The 21,214-nt window shown below is 47.4% G+C and overlaps 1 long non-coding RNA gene across 1 annotated transcript; it reads right to left on the bottom strand.

Moving 5' to 3' along the window:
* Positions 1 to 6,785: 6,785 nt before the first annotated feature.
* Positions 6,786 to 8,660, bottom strand: LOC146349790 (uncharacterized). The gene is made up of 3 exons (XR_014788820.1): positions 8,509 to 8,660; positions 7,561 to 7,647; positions 6,786 to 7,443 (listed from the first exon to the last, which is right to left on the bottom strand). It is a non-coding gene; the product is annotated as an uncharacterized LOC146349790 (long non-coding RNA).
* Positions 8,661 to 21,214: the final 12,554 nt, after the last annotated feature.

Here is a 21,214-nt window from a genome sequence, read left to right as displayed (position 1 = left end):
GGAGAATTATCAACAACCTCCGATATGCAGACGATACCACCCTAATGGCAGAAAGCGAAGAGGATCTAAAGAGCCTCTTGTTGAGGGTGAAAGAGGAGAGTGCAAAAGCTGGTTTGAAACTCAACATTAAGAAAACTAAGATCATGGCATCTGGCCCTATCACTTCCTGGCATATAGAAGGGGAAGAAATGGAAGCAGTGACAGATTTTACTTTCTTGGGCTCCAAGATCACCGCAGACGGTGACTGTAGCCATGAAATTAAAAGACGCTTGCTCCTTGGGAGGAAAGCTATGGCAAACCTAGACAGCATAGTAAGAAGCAGAGACATCACCTTGCCAACAAAGGTCCGTCTAATCAAAGCTATGGTTTTCCCAGTAGTAATGTATGGCTGTGAGAGCTGGACTATAAGGAAGGCTGAGCACCGAAGAAGTGATGCTTTCGAACTGTGATGCTGGAGAAGACTCTTACGAGTTCCCTGGACTGCAAGGAGGTCAAATCAGTCAATCCTAAAGGAAATCAACCCTGACTGCTCATTGGAAGGACAAATACTGAAGCTGAAGCTCCAATATTTTGGCCACCTAATGCAAAGAGAAAACTCTCTGGAAAAGACCCTGATGCTGGGAAAGATTGAAGGCAAAAGGAGAAGGGGACGGCAGAGAATGAGATGGCTAGATAGCATCACCGATGCAATGAATATGAACTTGAGCACGCTCTGGGAGAGAGCGCAGGATAGGAAGGCCTGGCGTGCTATGGTCCATGGGGTCACGAAGAGTCGGACACGACTGAACGACTGAACAACAACAACAAATCAGCCAAACCCGAGTTCACTGAGGTTCTCCTAATTCCACCTCAAAGCTCCTTCTCTCTCATGTCCATATCAGATTGCGAGCTTTGCTTTTTTCTTTTCACAGGAACATTCGTTTATATTTTTGTGCACATTTCTCCAACTGTGTGCATCAATTGTGCACATTTTTGAATGTACACATTTTTCTCCCATTGATTAAAGCATACTTTTGCACATTTTTCAAAAGTATGCCTTCTTTCCTCCAGCAAAGGAGATCATTACCTTCTCGTGGTGCTGGAGCTGGAGCACCTCAATGACGCCATGCTAAACCGTGAAGGGACACCCAAGACGGGAAGGTCATGGCAGAGAGGTCAGACTAAATATGATCCCTGGGGAAGGAAACGGCAACCCACCCCAGTATTCTTGCCATGAAAACTAAATGGATCAGTACAACCACAGATATGTCAGTATACCATCGGAAGATGGGACTCCCAGGTTGGAAGATGGTCAAAATGCTACTGGGGAGGAACAGAGGATAAGTTCAACTAGCCCCAGATGTGATGACGCAGCTAGCTCAAAGCCGAAAGGATGGCTAGCAGCTGATGATGCTGGTGGTGAACGACGAATCCGATGTTCTAAAGATCAACACACCATAGGAACCTGGAATGTAAGATCTATGAACCAGGGCAAACTGGATGTGGTTACTGGGGAGATGTCAAGATTAAATATAGACATTTTGGGTGTCAGTGAACTGAAATGGACTGGAATGGGCCACTTCACATCAGATGACCACCAGGGCTACTACTCTGGGCAAAAGGACCACAGCAGAAATGGAGCAGCCTTCATAATTAATAATAAAGTGGCTAAAGCAGTGCTTGGATACAATCCAAAAAATGATAGAATTATATCAATTTGAATTCAGAGTAAGCCATTTAACAACACAGTGATCCAAATATACGCCCCAACCACAGATGCTGAAGAAGCAGAAGTAGATCAGTTCTATGAGGATCTGCAGCACCTGCTGGATAATATGCCAAAAAGAAATGTTATTTTCATTACAGGAGACTGGAATGCTAAGGTGGGTAGTCAAACAACACCTGGAATTACTGGCAAGCATGGTCTGGGAGAACAAAATGAAGCAGGACATAGGCTGATAGAATTTTGCCAAGACAATTCACTGTGCATAACAAACACTCTCTTCCAACAACCTAAGAGAGACGACTTTATACATGGACTTCACCAGATGGTTGACACCGAAATCAGATTGACTACATCCTTTGTAGCCAAAGGTGGCGGACATCTATGCAGTCGGTAAAAACAAGTCCTGCAGCTGATTGGAGTTTAGATCACGAACTTCTTATTTCACAATTTAGAATCAGACTAAAAAGAATAGGGAAGACCCACAGATCAGTTAGATATGAGCTCACTAATACCCCTAATGAATATGCAGTGGAGGTGAAGAATAGATTTAAGGGACTAGATTTAGTAGATAGGGTCCTGGAAGATCTATGGACAGAAGTTCGCAACATTGTTCAGGAGGCAGCAACAAAAACGTCCCAAAGAAAAAGAAAACCAAGAAGGCAAGATGGCTGTCTGCTGAGACACTGGAAGCAGCCCAAGAAAGAAGGAAAGCAAAAGGCAACAGAGATAGGGGGAGATATGCCCAATTAAATGCAAAATTCCAGAGGTTAGCCAGAAGAGATCAGGAATTATTTTTAAACAAGCAATGCATGGAAGCGGAAGAAGATAATAGAATAGGAAGGACAAGAGACCTCTTCCAGAAAATTAGAAATATCGGAGGTAAATTCCAGGCAAAAATGGGTATGATCAAAAACAAAGATGGCAAGGACCTAACAGAAGCAGAAGAGAGCAAGAAAAAGTGGCAAGAACATATGGAAGATCTGTATAGGAAGGATAATAATATTGGGGATAGATTTGACGGTGTGGTCAGTGGGTTAGAGCTGTCAAGGTGATGTATGCCATATGCCAGCAAATTTGGAAAACACAAGAATGGCCAACAGATTGGAAAAAATCAACTTATATCCTCATACCAAAAAAGGGAAGCACCAAAGAATGTTCAAACTATCCAACAGTGGCACTTATTTCACATGCCACTAAGGTAATGCTCAAGATCTTGCAAGGTAGACTCCAGCAATTCATGGAACGTGAATTGCCAGATGTACAAGCTGGGTTTAGAAAAGGCAGAGGAACTAGAGACCAAATCGCCAATATCCGCTGGATAATGGAGCAAGCCAGGGAGTTTCAGAAAAACATCTATTTCTGTTTTATTGACTATTTAAAGCCTTTGACTGTGTGGATCATAACAAACTGTGGCAAGTTCTTGGTGGTATGGGGATACTAAGTCATCTTGTCTGCCTCCTGAGGAATCTGTATAACAACCAAGTAGCAACGGTAAGAACAAACCATGGAACAACGGACTCATTTAAGATTGGGAAAGGAGTACGGCAGGGTTGTATACTCTCACCCTACCTATTCAACCTGTACGCAGAACACATCATGCGATGTGCTGGGCTTGATGAAGCCAAGGAGTTAAAATCGCTGGAAGAAACATTAACAATCTCAGATCACTTTGATGGCTGAAAGCTAGGAGGAGCTGAGGAACCTTCTGACGAAGGTGAAAGAAGAAAGTGCAAAAGCTGGGTTGCAGTTCAACCTCAAAAAAACCAACATGATGGCAACCAGCTTGCTTGATAACTGGCAAATAGAGGGAGAAAACGTGGAGGCAGTGACAGACTTTGTCTTTCTAGGCGCAAAGATTACTGCAGATGCTGACTGCAACCAGGAAATCAGAAGACGTTTACTTCTTGGGAGGAGAGCAATGACAAATCTTGATAAAATAGTGAAGAGCAGAGACATCACAATGACAACAAAGGTCCGCATAGTTAAAGCAATGGTATTCCCCATAGTAACCTAAGGCTGTGAGAGCTGGACCATAAGGAAGGCTGAGCGAAGGAAGATAGATGCTTTGGAACTGTGGTGCTGGAGGAAAATGCTGAGAGTGCCTTGGACTGCAAGAAGATCAAACCAGTCCATACTCCAGGAAATAAAGCCAGACTGCTAGGAGTGCACGAAAGCCACTTACCTGGTCTCGCAGCTTTTCACGGTGGGGGGGGAGGCGCTTCGCTGCTCTCCCCCCGAAGTTCAGGCGGGGGGGGGAGGCTTCCCGCCTCGCCCGGCCGAAATTCAGGCCGGGGGGGAGGCTTCCCGCCTTGCCCGGCCGAAATTCAGGCCGGGGAGGAGGCGCCTCGCCTTGCCCGGCCGCGAAATAAAAAGTAAAAAAAAAACGCCCCCATGATAGGCTACGTGACGATTAACGTAGCCTATCACGGCTAGATTTGCAAAGTCAGCCGTGATAGGCTACGTAAATCATCACGTAGCCTATCATGGGTGACTTCAAAAAAAAAAAAAAAGCGCGTACGCAAATGGCGGCCCCCATAGGGAGCCGCCATTCGCGTTCCTTATTTGGTCGCTGTAGTCTACGTAAATCTTTACGTAGACTACGGCGAAAATAAGGGCAACGCAAATAGCGTTGCCCTTATTTTCGCCGTAGTCTACGTAATCTTTTTTTTTCTTTTACTTTTATTGGAATGGCGGCGGCGGCAGCCGGTCGAAAGACCGGCTGCCGCCCCCGCCCCTGACGAAGTACCGACGAACCGCCGCCGGGACCCGCCGCCGGGAGGGACATTCGGGAAAGGCAAGTCCCGTCCCGGGGGGGGGGTGCGGGGTGCAGGGGGGGTGCGGAGAATTTCTTCCCGAAACTTCTTCGTGGGGCCGAACACATTGGCGCTCTGCCCCCCGAAGTTTCGGGGAGAAATTCTCCACCATCCCTACAGACTGCTCACTTGAGGGAATGATATTAAAGGCAAAACTGAAGTACTTTGGCCACATCATGAGAAGACAGGATACCCTGGAGAAGATGCTGATGCTAGGGAAAGTGGAAGGCAAAAGGAAGAGGGGCCGACCAAGGGCAAGATGGATGGATGATATTCTGGAGGTGACGAACTTGTCCTTGGGGGAGCTGGGGGTGGTGACAGCTGACAGGAAGCTCTGGCGTGGGCTGGTCCATGAAGTCACGAAGAGTCGGAAGCGACTGACCAAATAAACAACATGCCTTCTTTCGCACCCATTCTTTATGCTTTGCTCACTCATTTTCTTTTGTTCTGTGAACTGCATCGCAAGCACAGGAATGTACAGGCTTCAGCCGTAGATTATGTTTGGGTCCAGGAAAAAGCACACTGAGTAAATTCTGATCACAACTGGACTGAAACCGATTTATCATACATCCCCAAAAGAGATCATACCCCTAACCTTCACACATTCAGCATAAGGACTGAAAGAGGCTTTGGCATTTGTGCAGCTATGTAATCATAGCAGCCCATTTCACCTTTTGCTGAATGCATGAAGTTTGGGGGCAGAACCAGTGGATGTGTGTGGGTCAGGGGGCAGGATCACTGGGGACAGTTCTGTTCCCCTCTCCCATTCAGACAGGAAGACTGAACAGGGCTAAAGAATCTTTCCATAATCATACCATCCCAGAATATGAAAGAGCACCGAGGGCATTTTTAATGACTTTATGAAGGATTCCTTCCTCTATCCCATCCATCAGTTTCACTGAATTTTGTTAGGGATGGGTGAACTCACCTCATTCCACCTCATGCAACACTTGCTGGCCCCCCGTTGGCTTCCTGACCCAGCTTGCCATGAGCAGCAAGCTGCCAGGAGGTCCGCAGGCCCCCAGTGAGTGGTGCACAGCCTCCTGCTCCCTCACAGAACCACCATTTTGTGTAAAAATGGTGGTTTGGTCTTCTACGGAAAGGCCAATTTTGCACAAATATTGGCCGTAAAGAGGCCCATTTATGCAAAATTACAGGCATCAATGGTCTAAATAGACCATTGATGCCTGTAATTTTGTGTAAATGGGTTCTTTACAGGTGCCATTTATGCAAAATCTGCCTTTCTGTGAAAGGCCGAGCAGCCATTTTTACTCAAAATGGTAGCTCAGCAAGGGATCAGGGATCCCCATGCTTGCCCAACTCAGCATGTGCCAAGTCAGGCAAGGGCAGGATCTGCAAATTGGCATCCGGGGGGCTGAGTCAGCAAAATCACCAAGCTTCAAGCCCTAAACACCTGCAACATCCCTAGGTTTTGTATATGGATGCTCCTTTTATGGCACTGTTTCCTACTAGAGACATAGTAGCACATATAAAGATGAAGAGGTTTCACTGCAATGACAATGGCAGGCCCGGTCTCCAAAATTCATAGAAAACAACAACATTTCTCATTTGAACCAGCAAAGTGCCCATCAGTTTAGTAGTCTGCATTAAGAAGGCAGGGATTTACCTGGGGCCTCCTCCCCTGGAGTAGCTCTCCTTGTTCTACATCAGTGTCATTACTATCATGACCACGGAGAAGAGGGGAGATAATATGTCTCTATGCACTCCACCCATAGGGTTGTATTCAATTGATGTCCCTCCGCTGATGGAAGGTTCTTTGATCCAGCAAAAACTTCAATCAGTGGAATGTGGAAGGAGGTGATTTTGATGATTTCTCCTCAGTCCTGCAGTTCCCTGTACCATCTCCTACACAGTTCTTTTGGAGGGACAGGAAATTGCTGAAATTTGCCTCCAGACCCACTGACAGTAGACTCCACTGGATTAAAGAGACCTCTGCTAGTGGAGGACATCAACGAGGATACAAAGCATAAACATAATATCTCAATCATCTCTTGGCCACACTAGGACTTTCAGTGTGTGCACAACCACTAAAGGATAGGAGGGCGCACCCAAAATCAATAAAGAAACAATCTTCAGCAGCTGGAGAAGGCACTGGCTATTTTTGTAGTAATTGGGGGGGCTATTTTGGGGGGTGGGCAGTTTGTGTTTGGAGCTATTTCTTAATATTATGTAAGTCTGTATGGCAGAAGTTGGAGTAATCTCCTAAAATATAAGACATTAACAGATCGAACTATATCTTATATTTTCGTAAATTATATTGTTTATATTTGTTTTGAAAAGAAACATTCTGTAGCTTTAAAATATCAGTTAAATAGATATCCACAATTCTAGCTGGATAGTTTCAAAAGAGTGTATGCTGCTGGCGTGCGTGTATGATTACTTGTTGACAGGTTTGCATATTTTATTCAGCCATTCATTACTTAACTTATTTGATCCTGAGTGCTTTTGTTGTTGTTTTGATGCCTCTGGCCCAAAAAATAGCTTGCTACTGACTTGTTGTTACCAACCATAACATTATATTTCATTACGCTTCTGAAAATTATGCTTTGGCTTTACATGAAGGCAATAGATTGCTGTTTTAAGCACATGATTGCTCTAGGATTGAAGGGTAATACAGTACAACATTGCATAAGTTGAGTTTTTCAGTTAGGAACTATCGTTATTTTGATCATGCTTTATGCCCCTTATTGCTCATTTTTATGCTTTATGAGTCCTACTTTGTTCCTGAAGCATTGCATATGTCTACTACAAGCAAATTACATTTCCCATAGATACTGATATATGGAAGTTCTAGTCTGAGTTTTTCACATTCTTACAGATAGCACTCTCAGTTCCTCTCCATCTTTCCCCAAAACATATGTTGGCAAGTCCAGGTTCTGCTCAAACTGCAGCTGATGTTGTATCCTGAGATTTTCCAAAAAGAAAAAAATACAACCTTTAACAACCACCACCATATATTTTAAAAATGACAACACAATAACTAGCTTATGTATCGGGGGGGGGGGGGGTACTGTGGCTTACTTATTGTTTTGAACCTTGGCAGCTCCTGTAGAGCTGGGAGTGGCAACAGTGGGTGGAGCTTCTGCTGAGCTGTATTTTCTGTGTGTGCTGAAATAAAGAACAGTTATGTTTGAGGCCTGCTGGTTCTGCAGTCGTTCCTCCTACCTATACAACACTAACACTCACAACTTAATACTGTTTGACCTGATAGTGTCAGCAGGATCTACAGATTTTGTTCTATTCTATTCTGTGTTTCCTGTTTCCATCCTGTTTTCTATTCTGTTTAATCATCAGTATCACACCATAGTCAACCAAGGATATATGCCCATCTTTTACCTCCCATCCCCTCTGAGGGCACATTTTGCAAAGACACGGCCCCAGGATTCTTGCCCCGTGCTCCACCCCCGGAAGCAACATTCCCAAAAAGAGAACTCCCATGTCCCCATTAGCTCAATGGTTGGAGATAGGTAGCTGCTGTTACTCTGTTGGCAATCACTGCAGCAGCAGTGGGATGTCTAAGGGGGATGAGCATAAACAAACAATCCTTCCCCTGGCTTCCAGCTGATCCAGTGCCACAGCGCTTCTCAGCTATGGATCCTGCAGGATAAAAGAATGGGACACCCACACCATCTGACACCCCACAGGAGGACCTCCGGTTGTCACCTGCCACCAACAGTATGCCTTGCAGATAGCCACTGACCACCAGAAATGGCCACTGCTGTAGAGGAAGCTAGATATCCCCCTTGGGGCAAGGCTAATAAGGCTAGCCCTTCAAGCCACTTCCAAAGCAGCAGACAAGGCTCATTTCACTGCTCCCAGAGAGGCAAACAAGGCAGTATATTAAGTAGTGCTGTGCTGAACCCTATTTTCAGGAACTTCTTCAATGCAAAAGAGGCATTGTTTTTTCTGCCTCTTTCACAGGGAGGGGGAGACTTTTTGCCTTGGGGAAGGGACAGGGTTTCTACATACCTTTTTTTTAAAGGGCAGGTGATTCTTGAGGGGCCTTCTATCTTTCACTTTTAAAAAAAACACCCCCTGCATTTCCAGGAACTGAAACGTCTTCACCAGCAGGGAGTTCTTCCTGAATGCCTATTGGAGAGGGCGAGGTCCCATGGTCTCCTGGGAGTTCAGAAGGAGCTGCCAGGCTGGAGAAGAGGCCTGGGCTCCTGCAAGTACAGGGGGTGTTTTTACAAGAATAAAAAATAGAAAAAAGACCCCTCAAGAATTGCCTACACTTTAAAAGATGTATGGAAACCCTGTTCTCTCCAAGAGAGAATGCTCCAAAATTCTCACCTCTCCCAGCCCCTTTCTCCAAAGTTTTAATTTCCCCCACTCCACAAAATGCAGAAAATGGAAGAGTTGAAATTTTCAGCACAGCACTAATATTAAGTGTCTCCCACACAGTAGTGTTCCATCCGCCTAGCCCAGGAGCACCAAATCTCTTTCAGCCCAAGAGCCAAATTCCACATTGGAGAAGTTCTTGGGGGCTGTATTCCAGTGGCAGATGGACCAAAAGCAAAAGGGGTAGGGCCAAAATACCAACATATAGTTTAATGCCCTTAGTGCAAGTAATGACGCCTTAGGAGAAGCATTTTAACCTTTTGGATTGGGGAAGAAACTGCACAAAAGCCAGGAAACCACCAAATGATTGATTGTCAGGGGAGGGAGTGGGGCCAGGGTAAGGGGGCATGGCAATCTGGGGAACCCCACAGGGCCAGATTTGGCCTCCAAGTGTTCAGATTTGGCTTCCAGGCCTGATGTTCTGCCCCGCCTGGCCTGGCCTATCCTGTTATGCCAATAACAGGCCTTTCACATAGACCCCCAGCCCTCAGAAATGGCCACTGCAACAATAGAAATTAGATGTCCTTCATGCGGTGTGCCTAATGTGGCTGATCTGCCAAGCCACTTGTTACTCCCAAAGCGGCAAACATGGCTCTAATTAGGAATGAGAACCTAAATAGTAGGACATTCTTACTTGCCCCTACTGGCAACCACTTAATCCTGACCAGTTGGAAGCCAGGTATATAAGGGGTTGCTGCGGGGGGGGGGGGGGGCTTGGGGAAGCTGTGGTCACCTTAATCTAATGTAGCCATGCCTGGCCCTGACTGGCTCAGTTGCATGAGATGAGACTGTGAAAAGAGCCCAGTCTTTTTCATGTCCCATTCCTCTTAAGGAGTTGGAAGCAAAATCTTCCCCTAATCTATTCAGATCTTTCTGTCTAATTATGCTGTATGTTTGTGATGACCAATGGTTTTCATCAAATGAATTCAATTGACTGACTGTCCCTGCCCTGTGCATGAAACAGTGGGGATCACCAAAACTTAAAACTGCTAGCCACTGAACGAAGGTTAAAAAATAAGATGGGTTCTTCTTGCAGGATTACAGTCAAATTTAATTAGTCTATTTGTATATCAGTGATATGATAAGGGCCACAGTTCATTGGAACCTAATCATGTGCAAGCCCTGCTTAGATGAAATGGCACTTAAATTCAGCTATGACCCTACATAATTCACAAGTATTTCAACAGATCCAATGCAGGAGATTTTAAGTGAATTTCATTACCAAGTTGTATTTCTTTCATTTAGGTTCTACATTTTAAAAAAATTGTATAATTGTATGAAGAAATGCCATGTACATAACCATTTATGTGGTTTAATGTTCTGTAAATATTCTGTGTGGCCTCTGAGAGGCTACTATGAATCTGTGTAGGTGTGAGGCCTAGTATTATTACTGTGTTGAAGGTCTGTTTTAGTAGTAGTAGCTTGGTGACATTGTGGAGAGATGATCACTTATAATATTTTTAGATAGGACCTGGATCATATAAATTCAATTTTGATTGGCTGGAGATTCTAGCTAGGTGGAAAACAGCAGTTGGGAAATGATGGTTGACAGGGATTCAGGAAGTCAGGGAGAAGGTCTGTTGGTTGGTGGGTGGTGTCATAGAAGGATTAGGAGGAGGGTGAAATATTAAGCTATTCTCTGCGGGATTGCCCAGTAAAGTTTCCCCAGAAGTGGTGGCAGCACTAGAGAGAAAACCCCCATAAATTGTAACCATCCTGGATGGTTTTTAATGATATATAAATCATTTATATATATCAAGTGTATTAAATCATAAATTTAATATATAAATAACTAAAAACAAACAAATAAAATCTAACATTTCTATGAATCACTATGTTTTAAGAGAAACACATTCCATTGGACAGATTTTATCTGTATGTTACAGAATAAATTCAATAACCCAGTATGTCATCTTACATTATAAAACTTAAACTTAATTGTATTTCTTATTTTAATTGTTTACAATTAACTTGTTGATTATTTCATTCCATTACAATGCAATACTATACATGTCTACTCATAAGCAGATCCCACTGAGCTCAGAAGAGCTTACTCCCAGGTAAGTGTGTATAAGATGCAGCCTTAAATTACTTATGATTATATAGTTAAAACAATATTCTGGTGTTTTTCAAGTACATATTTTTTCAATGAAGTACCAAAATCTCTGCATTTTGTTTTAGTTCTGGAAAGCAACCAGAGTTTAATGATCTGTCAAAGCTCAGGTTCAGGGGGGAGCATTCACAAAGAACTATATCTATATTCAACATAACCAAACAAGAATTTCTATTTTTAATGTGGTTGTTCTCTTGATTAACATGCCATGAACTAGATGAATCACAACCCTATAATTATGCTATTGAAAAAAGTATATAAATGGATACATCAGAGATGCCTCAAAGCTGTCAGACAGTAACAGAAATTATCTCTTAAGTAACTGTTGGAAAAGTTGAAGAACATAATATAATAAGCACACCATGAGTCGATCCAGGCTGACTGTCATGATCAAGTAAACAGGAAAAGAAATAAGTGGCTAAAAAAAACACCTCCCTTGTAGTAATACTGATGGTTAAGACATATGATATTAAATGACATTATATTTATTCTTACATGGAGAGAACAATCCTATGGTCCTGGGAAGCATCCTAGGGACCATACGATTCTTTGGAGTCCCCCCTCCAAGGCTGTATCCAATCCATCCCCCTCCCACCTACTGTGGAAAGAACTGCAGTGCCTCCATTCCAAGGTTGCAAAAGCAGCCCTGCCTGGAGAGGTCTAAAAAGAGGCATGCCATTGTCTGGGAGGGGAGAGAAGAGACCAAGAAGATATGAAGAAGCCTATGGCCTTTCCAGCACCAGTCCCACCCCTACCAATGTACCCTCTATAGATCGGCTCAGAGGCCTTTCTAGAGGAAAAAAAGAGCAAAAAACAGAGGATGGAGAGGCAGAAATCGGCTCTGTCACTCCTCCCACCTTGCTGCAGCAGCCTGGCAGGGCACTGGATACTAGGAAGCTTCCAAGTTTGGAGGTATCTGTCTCATGAGGGTGCAACCCTTAGGACTGCCCCTAAAACAATAAAAGCCAAATGTACTGAGTAGCTGTTTTCACTGTAATCAACATTGTCCAAAGTCTGCAAAAAGAAATTATAGTAAAATGAAGAGTCTATATTCACAAATGGCCAAGGAGATGTAGTAAGACTGGCGTAAGGGGAAGGGAAAGCTCTGGAATTCGGTTCTCAGTTCCTCTCCTCACATTGGTTTTATCAGTTTCACCTATTTTCTCCATTCTTATGCATTCCGTGCTTCCTACTCATATTCTACCTGGTCTCACCCAATTGCATTCTTCCATCTAATTTTTATGAAGGGAAGACTTTATCTTTTACTCTTGCCTACACAGTCCTAACACACATGTATTTCTTTCACCCCTTCCATTCATTCATAGTATTTTACTTATATTGCTTGTGCCTTCTTTTCAGTTGATGTCATTCTACATCTCATTTTCATATCTGTTCCAGGGAGAAAAATATTTCTTTAGTCTTTGAAATAAGGCCTACATTGACAAAGGGTCCCCTAAAACATGGTTTATTTCTTCTGAAGCAAAAGGCAAAACTGATATTTTAAATCATAATTAAATATTATCAGTGTGGGGACAAAAAAAAAAGAGTGACAGCTATGAACATTTCCATTGCTTTTAAAAGCTCGTTCTGCTATACGAACAAAGTCATTTTTTAATTACTAGGAAAAAAAATCTATTCATTCTCATACAAGACTCCTCAAGCCACAGGGCTCTAAAGTAAATTCACTACTTTCTGTCAGGTCACCCTGGTACATGTGAAACGTAATAGCTCACATTGTTTACAAAATCAGAACTCCATCTCAGAGAAACTGCTCCCTTAAAAAAATTGCACATTTATTATAATGTTACAAAAATACGTGACAGCACAGATTCATGAAAAATATTAATATGCAAGGTATAAGCATACTGCTTGCAAAATACAATAGTAGAATAGCAATTAGGTTTCAAGCCGCACACTTTAACATTAGAAAATGTCAATATTTATAGTTGGCATTACCAGCTCTGTGTCCATTCAGCACTGCAGAAAACACAGCGAGTGATCATATAATTAACAACATTATCCAGTGGGTGTGTTTGGTCTTTCCAATTACCTAGAAACTGTTCTAATAGCAAGTTACATAAGGAGCTGCTTTCTATATACAGCTAACTGTGAAGGGTGATGCCAAAGGGCGATGTCTAAATATGGCCAATGTCTAAATGAAGCCATTTGTAAGTGAATGTGACTGGAATATCCTGTTGTTTGTTCCAATCACAAATCCATCTACCAATAACAAGCATATTTTATCACTTGAAAAGTAGGAAGTCAAATCTTCAGACCCTTATATTCCATGGTAATAAGATATATTTCTTACCTCTTAAAGATGTCTTGAGGCATATTCATTGGCATCTTTTCCTTGCATGACATCGATCGTTATGACACCTAGCAGCCACAAAGCACTGCTGATAAATTATGGAAACCTCTTTCATACAGTTGTATCTAGTGCTGTGCCGAAAATTTCTCGCACATTTTTTTCGACCATTTTCATTTAATTGATAGAAAAGAAATTGCTTTTGAAAAGAAATTCAAAGGAGAAGAAATTTTGAAGAAATTCTCATGGGTTGGGTTTGGGATTCTTGTGCTTACTTTACTTATGAGGTGGCCATGAAGCTTAATTTACATATAGGGTGGCCATGGAGTGTACAGATATTCATTATACAATAATCTCTGTAACAGCCTGTAGCCTCCTCAGCTTGCTGCACGTCAATTAAAGCCATCATGAGGAAGACATCATGAGGCAATTCCTCCCATGGAGCTTTTTGAGTTCAGGAATGGCAGGTGGCCTGGGAGGCTGCAGAGCAATGGGAAGATGTGTAACAGTGACAGAAAATACACACCACACCCTTGGCCACCTCGTAGGGATTAGGTAAGCTCAAAAACCAAAAGAAATTCAAAATTCTGCCTCAGAAAAGTGGAAGCCTCAACATAGTTGATGCTGTTGCCACTTGCAGGAGCAGTGCAATAACCCAAAAACCCTTAGGAAAAAAGGACGTAGCTGTGCTACAACCCCTGCCAATAGTGAGCCCTATCTGTGAGAAAGTGTTGGAGAAGTTCTCCTCCCCTAGGTAAAATTTGGTGAAATGGGTTGGCCCAATTTGCGAGCAGAGATGGGTCAAAGAAGACGCAGACAACAAGCTTGGATTGAAAATTGGGCCACATTTATTGAAATATTTGCAAAGGGGTAACTAGGACGGTCATATAACTGTGTCAGCGGCTAGCTGACACTTCTAGGGCAAAAACACACCCAGCCTGAGGGGTGGCGGTGATCTCGCCATCCCTCCGGACTGCCCCTTCTGGGGGAGGTAGACCTTCCGGTGTCACCCCCAACCCAGTGCCGCACAACACCTGGGTGAGTGAGTAGGGTTGGTCTCCCAGGCAACCCTTATCCCCCCGCCGAGCCGCACAACCCGTTCGGGGGGCCTCAGACGTCACCTGTCACCATAAGGTGCCTCTGAGTGCACACCATCCCTACTCCCTTTCCTGTTTTGCCCGTCCTAGCCGCCAAGTGGAATGTGACCGATGATATAGACTGTATTCCCTTACAGGACACACACAACCCGCATAACAGTGTGACGTAGGCAAAAAAGACTCACAGTCCTAGGCCAATCTGGCTGTGAACCAAAAAATTCCTACATGGCTCCCAAAGGGGCAACCAGCAAAACCCACACTGCTAAGGGGAGGGTGGGAGGGAGCTGCGTCGCGCCAAAGAGCTGAGATAGGGAGGGGGGTCGAGTTTAAGACAACTCGGCCCGCTCCTCCCTGACTGGTGGTGCGACTGGGGTGCACCAATCAGAGGCCCATACGTCTTATCACCCCACCCGCCCGCAATGGCCCCCCCTTTCAGCCAGACAAGCTGGCGCTGGGTAGGGCATTTGCGAGCGGAGATGGGTCAAAGAAGATGCAGACAACAAGCTTGGATTGAAAATTGGGCCACATTTATTAAAATATTTGCAAAGGGGTAACTAGGACGGGCATCTAACTGTGTCAGCGGCTAGTTGACACTTCTAGGGCGAAAACACACCCAGCCTGAGGGGTGGCGGTGATCTCGCCATCCCTTCGGATTGCCCCTTCTGGGGGAGGTAGACCTTCTGGTGTCACCCCCAACCTGGTGCCGCACAACACCTGGGTGAGTGAGTAGGGTTGGTCTCCCAGGCAACCCTTATCCCCCCGCCGAGCTGCACAACCCGTTCGGGGGGCCTCAGACGTCACCTGTCACCATAAGGTGCCTCTGCGTGCACATCATCCCTACTCCCTTTCCTGTTTTGCCCGTCCTAGCCGCCACAGGAGTCACAAGCCTATTGCTCGTGAAACTCCCCCCACCTGCGCAGAAGAACTTCCCGCAGGCCCCTTTGCAGATCGGCCAAAAATAAGTCGTTGCCTATGTCTGACAGGTGGACGCCATCCTACCTGTAAAGCTCCCTCCTAGTCCAATGGATTCCTTGGTGGTTGATATAACCGTCACCATGCTTTGACAACCCACGTGCCAGTACTCTGTTCACCTTGTGCCGGGCCCGTTCCATGGCCGCATTGCTCTGCGCCCTCCACATGATTCTCGGGAGCATTGAGGACCATAATATGGTCACCCCCGGCCAACGATGTCGGATCGTCCGCAGATCAGCCAATGCCTGCTCAATCAAGACCTTTCCAGGCTTGTAGATCAGGTCGTTCCCTCCTAGGTGCAGCACCAGGACCTGTGGAGGGAAACTGACCAAACATCATTGAAAGAGTGTGGGAAGAAGACTGTCCCATCGCATACCCTGTCGGCCGAGCCATTGTATTGCCACCTGTTGGGGAAACTGCAGCCGGGATCCGAAGGCCGACGTAGAAGCTCTGCGGGCAGCCCAAAAAACCATACTGTGCCCACAAATGAGCACCTGTACCGGCGTCGGTCGAATCCCATCTAAATAAAACATTGGGGAAGGCGAAGAGAATCATCATGAAGCATCAGGCAACTTGCGAATGTAAGAGCGGAAGGCCCTGGAGCGCCATCTCCCTACCGCCTTGACTTGCTTGGAAGAAAAGCCTATGGCAGCTGCCGTAGAGGCCGCCCCAATAGGGAATGAGTGAGTCCCAAAACAATAATGCCCCAGACCCAGTATGGTCAAGGCTAACGTAGTGACTGCCCAAAATTGGAACTTTGTCAGTGGTGAACCGTCAGCATGGCAAAATAGGGGACCCTCCTTTGCCCCACGATGCTCAAAGAAAGCCTGCAAGGCCCTGACAGGGCATAACTCGTCAGCCTGGGCCTGGTTAAGGGTCACCAATGCTCCCTTGCCTGACTGATCGGTTTTTGAACGTCGAATATGGAGGTGAATCAGGTTAGAATGGATCAGGATATCGGAATACCTCAAGGCCCTCCCAGTGGTGTCGGATTTGGATGCCCAGACCAGTTCTGAAATCCTAAGGGCCCCAAAAAAGGCTGTTAAGGCCGCAGCGTGAAAGAGGGAGGCTTCGTATGGAGAAGAGCAAATGGAGGGCCACAATGCCCGAAGCCCTATAAGAATAACTGGCGACAAAGGATGTCTGGAGTCTGGAGGGGTGGGAGACATCCGTGTCCAGCCTTGCACAGCCTTCCTGATTTGGAAATCTGAGGTGGAGTCCTCCACCCCTCGCACTTTGGCCCAGAAGGCCAAAGAGGTGAGCTTCCCCAAAATGGTCCTAGCAGATAGTCCCTTATTATGCAGATGTACACAGAATTGTAACAAGTGGTCCACGGGTAAGGGCCACACATCCTGCAACTGCAGTCCACACCTGAAGGCGCTAAACTCCCTACCTGCTCTCTCGTAGGCAGCTCTAGTGCTGGGGGCTATAGAATTCAGGATAGCGTGTTTGACTTGAGAGTGCCAATCTCCCACAGTTCGTCTGGCATGGGGTCTGGCAGCGGACGTGCCCACGGAGCCAACGCACGGAACCGGTCGATCTGGTTTCATGACAAAGCATCGGCTACAGGGTTCCCCAGACCCGGCACGTGGCGGGCGCGGAACCATATGTTGTGGCGTAGACATTGGAGGGTAGATGCTCTAACTAACTCCATAACCCTTTGGTTTCTGGAGGATAAAGTATTAATGACGTGCACTACCGCCAAATTGTCACACCAAAAAAGAGCGACAGAGTTGGCCATCAATTCTGCCCAAATATGTACAGCCACGTAAATGGGGAAGAATTCCAGGAAGGTGAGGTCACGACAGACACTGCCGGCAGCCCAGCTCTCTGGCCACTGGCCCCGGCACCACCGGTCTCGCCAAATTAGCCCAAAGCCAAAGGTGCCAGCCACATCCAAATGGATCTGCATGTCGGCTCGTAGAAGTAACTCACGCCTCCAAAAGGAGATGCCGTTAAAGTTTCTCAAAAATTTAAGCCATACCCGCAGGTCCATGCGCATAGCGGAGGTGACTCTGGTGCGATGATGCAGTAGTCGAAGACCCCGCATTGCCCATCTGAGCCGTCACAGGAATGCGCGGCCAGGGGCCACTACCCTACAAGCGAAGTTCAAATGGCCAACGATCTCTTGGAGGGCTCTAAGGGAGACTTTACGAATGTGCAAGATGGATTGGATCTTATTCCTAAATACCAGCAATTTATCAAGAGGGAGACGAGAACACTGTGCGAGGGTATCGAGCTCCATCCCTAAGAACGTCAAAGTAACAGCTGGGCCCTCTGTCTTCTCGTGTGCCAAAGGGACACCTAAATCTGAGGACAGGGATATGAATGCCTTAATCAGGTCAGAGCATTGACTGCCGTCCCCGGGTCCAGCAAACAAGAAGTCATCCAAATCCAAGTCATCCACATCGCCGCAGCCCGTCTTATCCCGTATGGCCCATTCCAGAAAGGTACTAAATGTTTCAAACATGGCGCAAGAAATGGAGCATCCCATAGGGAGGGCGCGGTCGATGTAAAATTTGTCCTGGAAGGAAAATCCCAGCAAATCAAAATCCAGAGGATTGATAGGCAAAATGCGAAAAGCGGATTTGATATCACATTTGCCCATCAATGCCCCGTGGCCCAGGGCTCTTATCATGGCTACCGCAGTGTTGAAGGAAGTGTAACGCACGGAACATAGGGAATCTGGGATTTCATCGTTAACAGACTGACCTTTGGGGAAAGAGAGGTCATGAATTAACCTGAACTCACCGGGCGATTTCTTGGGGATAATTCCCAAAGGGGAAATCCGCAGGTTGGGTGGCGGGGGCGAGGAAAAGGAGCCGATGACCCAACCTGACTGAACTTCTTTGTTAATTTTGTCTTGCACCAAGCGCCGCATGCTAAGAACAGACCGGTGGTTACCAGTCAAATACGGCTTTCGCAGACCCATAAAGGGGATCCTGAAACCCAGTGTAAAGCCACGTTCCAAGTAGATCGCTGCCCGACGATTTGGGTAACGCCTTAGAAGTTGAAGGAGCGGAAGAATCTTAACTGGGCTGGGGCCCTTTGTGAGGGGGAGGGTGCCCACTGCCATGTTTACTGCCACCACGGCCATCCCTTGGGGAACCTCTCCAACCTCTGGCTCTCGGGCAGGAGGAGCAGGAGTGTTGACCACCACAAAGAGAGCACTCGTGCCGGAAGCGGCATGGGTTTCGGGAGCAGGAACCTTTGGAGCTGAACTCCCAGCACAGCCAGCGGTGTTGAACCCCTGGACCCGCAATAGGCCTAACGGCTCTTGCGAGCGACAGCTTGGCCAGGATGTGGCCGCTGTCGGACCTGTCGCCGAAGCCTGGCCTAGAAGCGGTCATGAATTGGAGCCAAAGGTCCTGGTCCTTCAGATCCCAGCGCATGGAGGGATCAATGGCAGCCCTCCTACGAAAGGCTTCATCGTAGGCCAGCCGTGCACTCCCTTCATATTCGGTGTAAGCCCTGTATATTATGTCAAGGTATTTGGTGAGATCCCAAGCCCTCTCAGGGAATCTCTGTTGGAGGATGCCAGCGTAAATTAAAAAACCTGGCAACCAGTTCGCCCAGGTGCGAGGCACTTTGCGGGCTTTGCTCCGCTCAGGATCTCGGTCACGGGTCCTATCTTTATCGCTGGGTTCGGGCTTACGAAAGAGCAGGGCAAAGACATCGGTAAATTCACCCCGCAGAATCTTTTATCTGGTGGCAATGGTTAAGTGAAAACCAATAGGGGAGGAAGTAGCACCAGTGGGCTTAGATCCTCTACTCAGGTTGGCGCATGGGTCAACCGAGGACAACTGTGGGGCTAGGAGAGGAGGAGATAGGGAAGCCAGGGGGTCCTGAAAAGAACCGGCGGGCCCCTGCCAAACACTGGTGGAGGCGACGTTAATTGGATGAGGCTGGAGCAGTGGCAGAGCCGACGTGGTGGCATCTCCTGCTAAGGGGAATGAAGCGCCAGGCCCCACTGAATTAGGTGGGCTAGCCACCGGAGCAGTTGAGCTGAGAGTTGAGGCCGAGGCAATGGGCTGGGGAGTACTAACTGGGGAGGCTGAAGTAACTGAAGGAAGTGAGAGAGGGGGAACTGGGCCACCCTGAAGAGTAAACCACGGCAACCAACCCCATGGGGTGATTTGTCCCATGCCCGGCCATGCGAATTGAGGTGCCAAAGCAGTCTCACCTGTATCAATCGTAGGTGTGCTCTGATCCCTAGCTGGAAAAACTGATGCTGCTGCTTGTGCGCCCAGGGAAGATGAGGCCACAGAAGGGAGGAGCTCCCCTGAAGGCGGTGCGCCTTCTGGAAGAGCCAAGGAAGAGGAGGTGGATGCCTCAATAGCGTCTAGACGAGCTGAAATAGAAAGAAGCAATGAGCGTTGGGTCTGCTGCCGCATTCGCTTAGGTTGGACCGCTGAGGGTTTTTGGGGCCTGGCTGGGGGAGGGAGAGGTATCCCCGAGGAACGCTCAGCAGCTTCCAAACGAGAAAGAATTGATGACAGTACCGGGTCTGAGTCCTCATCAAACTCAGAATCAGGCCTTGGCAGCGGTCTTTTGGGGGGGGAGGGGCCCTGCCCTTACCTTTCTTACCACCTTGGCCCTTCTTGGGAGGCATGATGCAAAAGGTAAGTTAAGCTTAGCTGCTATCGGAGACTTAAGTAAGCAAGTGGGCACCCCGGGCAACAGGCAGCTATCACACAATCTTCACAATCAGCAGATACGCGTTCCAGACCGAGAGATTAAAGCTTAAGAGGTGCAGCAAAGGTTTTTTTTTTTTTTTTTAGAAGGAAACGCGCTTGAGCGCGGGCGCCCTCAGCTGAGGGCGCCCTAGCTCAGGAGGTGCCAAACAGGCAGCCGCGGCTGCTTCAATAGTTTAAGTAATTAATTATTTTTATTTATTTATTTATTTATTTTTTATTTTTATTTATTTATTTATTTATTTTTATTTTTTTATTTTTTTTGGGGGGGGAGATGCCAACAGGAGAAAAGCAAGGCACTGGGGGGGGAACACCTAGCCCCTGGCCCTGCCGCCAGACTCCCCTACCCACCAGGCAGTCTAAACTGTCGAGCTGGGGGGGGGAGGCAGGCACGCAGCTGCTGGGACAGCCGGAGCCGGCAAACGTGGGTGCTGCGCTCAACGCGTGCCGCCGCCGCACCTCACCGCCACCAACGCCTCCGAGGCCCAGCGAGGTAAGCAAAAGGCCACGGCCAGCGGAGGCCGGCGGAAGGCGAGCCCGGCAGACCAATACGCCGGCCGGCAGACAGGCCAGGAGCTGGCCAGCCAGCCGGCCAGCCGGCCAACAAAAAAGGGCGGGCGATTGAGAGACCGGGCGGGCGGGTGAGCGAGCGAGTGAGCGAGCGAGCGGGCGGGCGAGCGGGTGGGCAGGCAGGCAAAGGAACAATGGGGCGGGCGATTGAGCGGGCGGGCGAGCGGGCGGGCAGGCAGGCAAAGGAACGATGGGGTGGGCGATCGAGCGGGCGAGCGGGTGGGCAGGCAGGCAGGCAAAGGAACGATGGGGCGGGTGATTGAGCGGGCGGGCGAGCGGGCGGGCAGTCAGGCAAAGGAACGATGGGGCGGGCGATCGAGCGGGCAAGCGGGCGAGCGAGGTGATTTGGGGGGGTGAACAAAGGCCGAGGGGGCAGGCGGGCGGGCACGCGCCGCCCCACCCGGACCCCCGGGAAGGAGTAAGGCGCCTCACCCAGGCACGCAAACTAGGAGCCACGGCCGGCGTTTAGACAGCGAAGAAGTGAGATCACGTGCTCGAGCGCCACTGCTGCGCCGCCGGCCAAACCGTGGCTGCGGTGGGCGCTCGAGGAAAGGAGCCGGCAGGGAGGGAGGGAAGGGGG

Source organism: Heloderma suspectum, chromosome 3, assembly GCF_057233095.1.
Source record: "Heloderma suspectum isolate Gila_16-S chromosome 3, 16-S_ref, whole genome shotgun sequence".
NCBI lineage: Eukaryota > Metazoa > Chordata > Lepidosauria > Squamata > Helodermatidae > Heloderma > Heloderma suspectum.
This window is presented reverse-complemented; position numbering and strand designations above follow the sequence as displayed.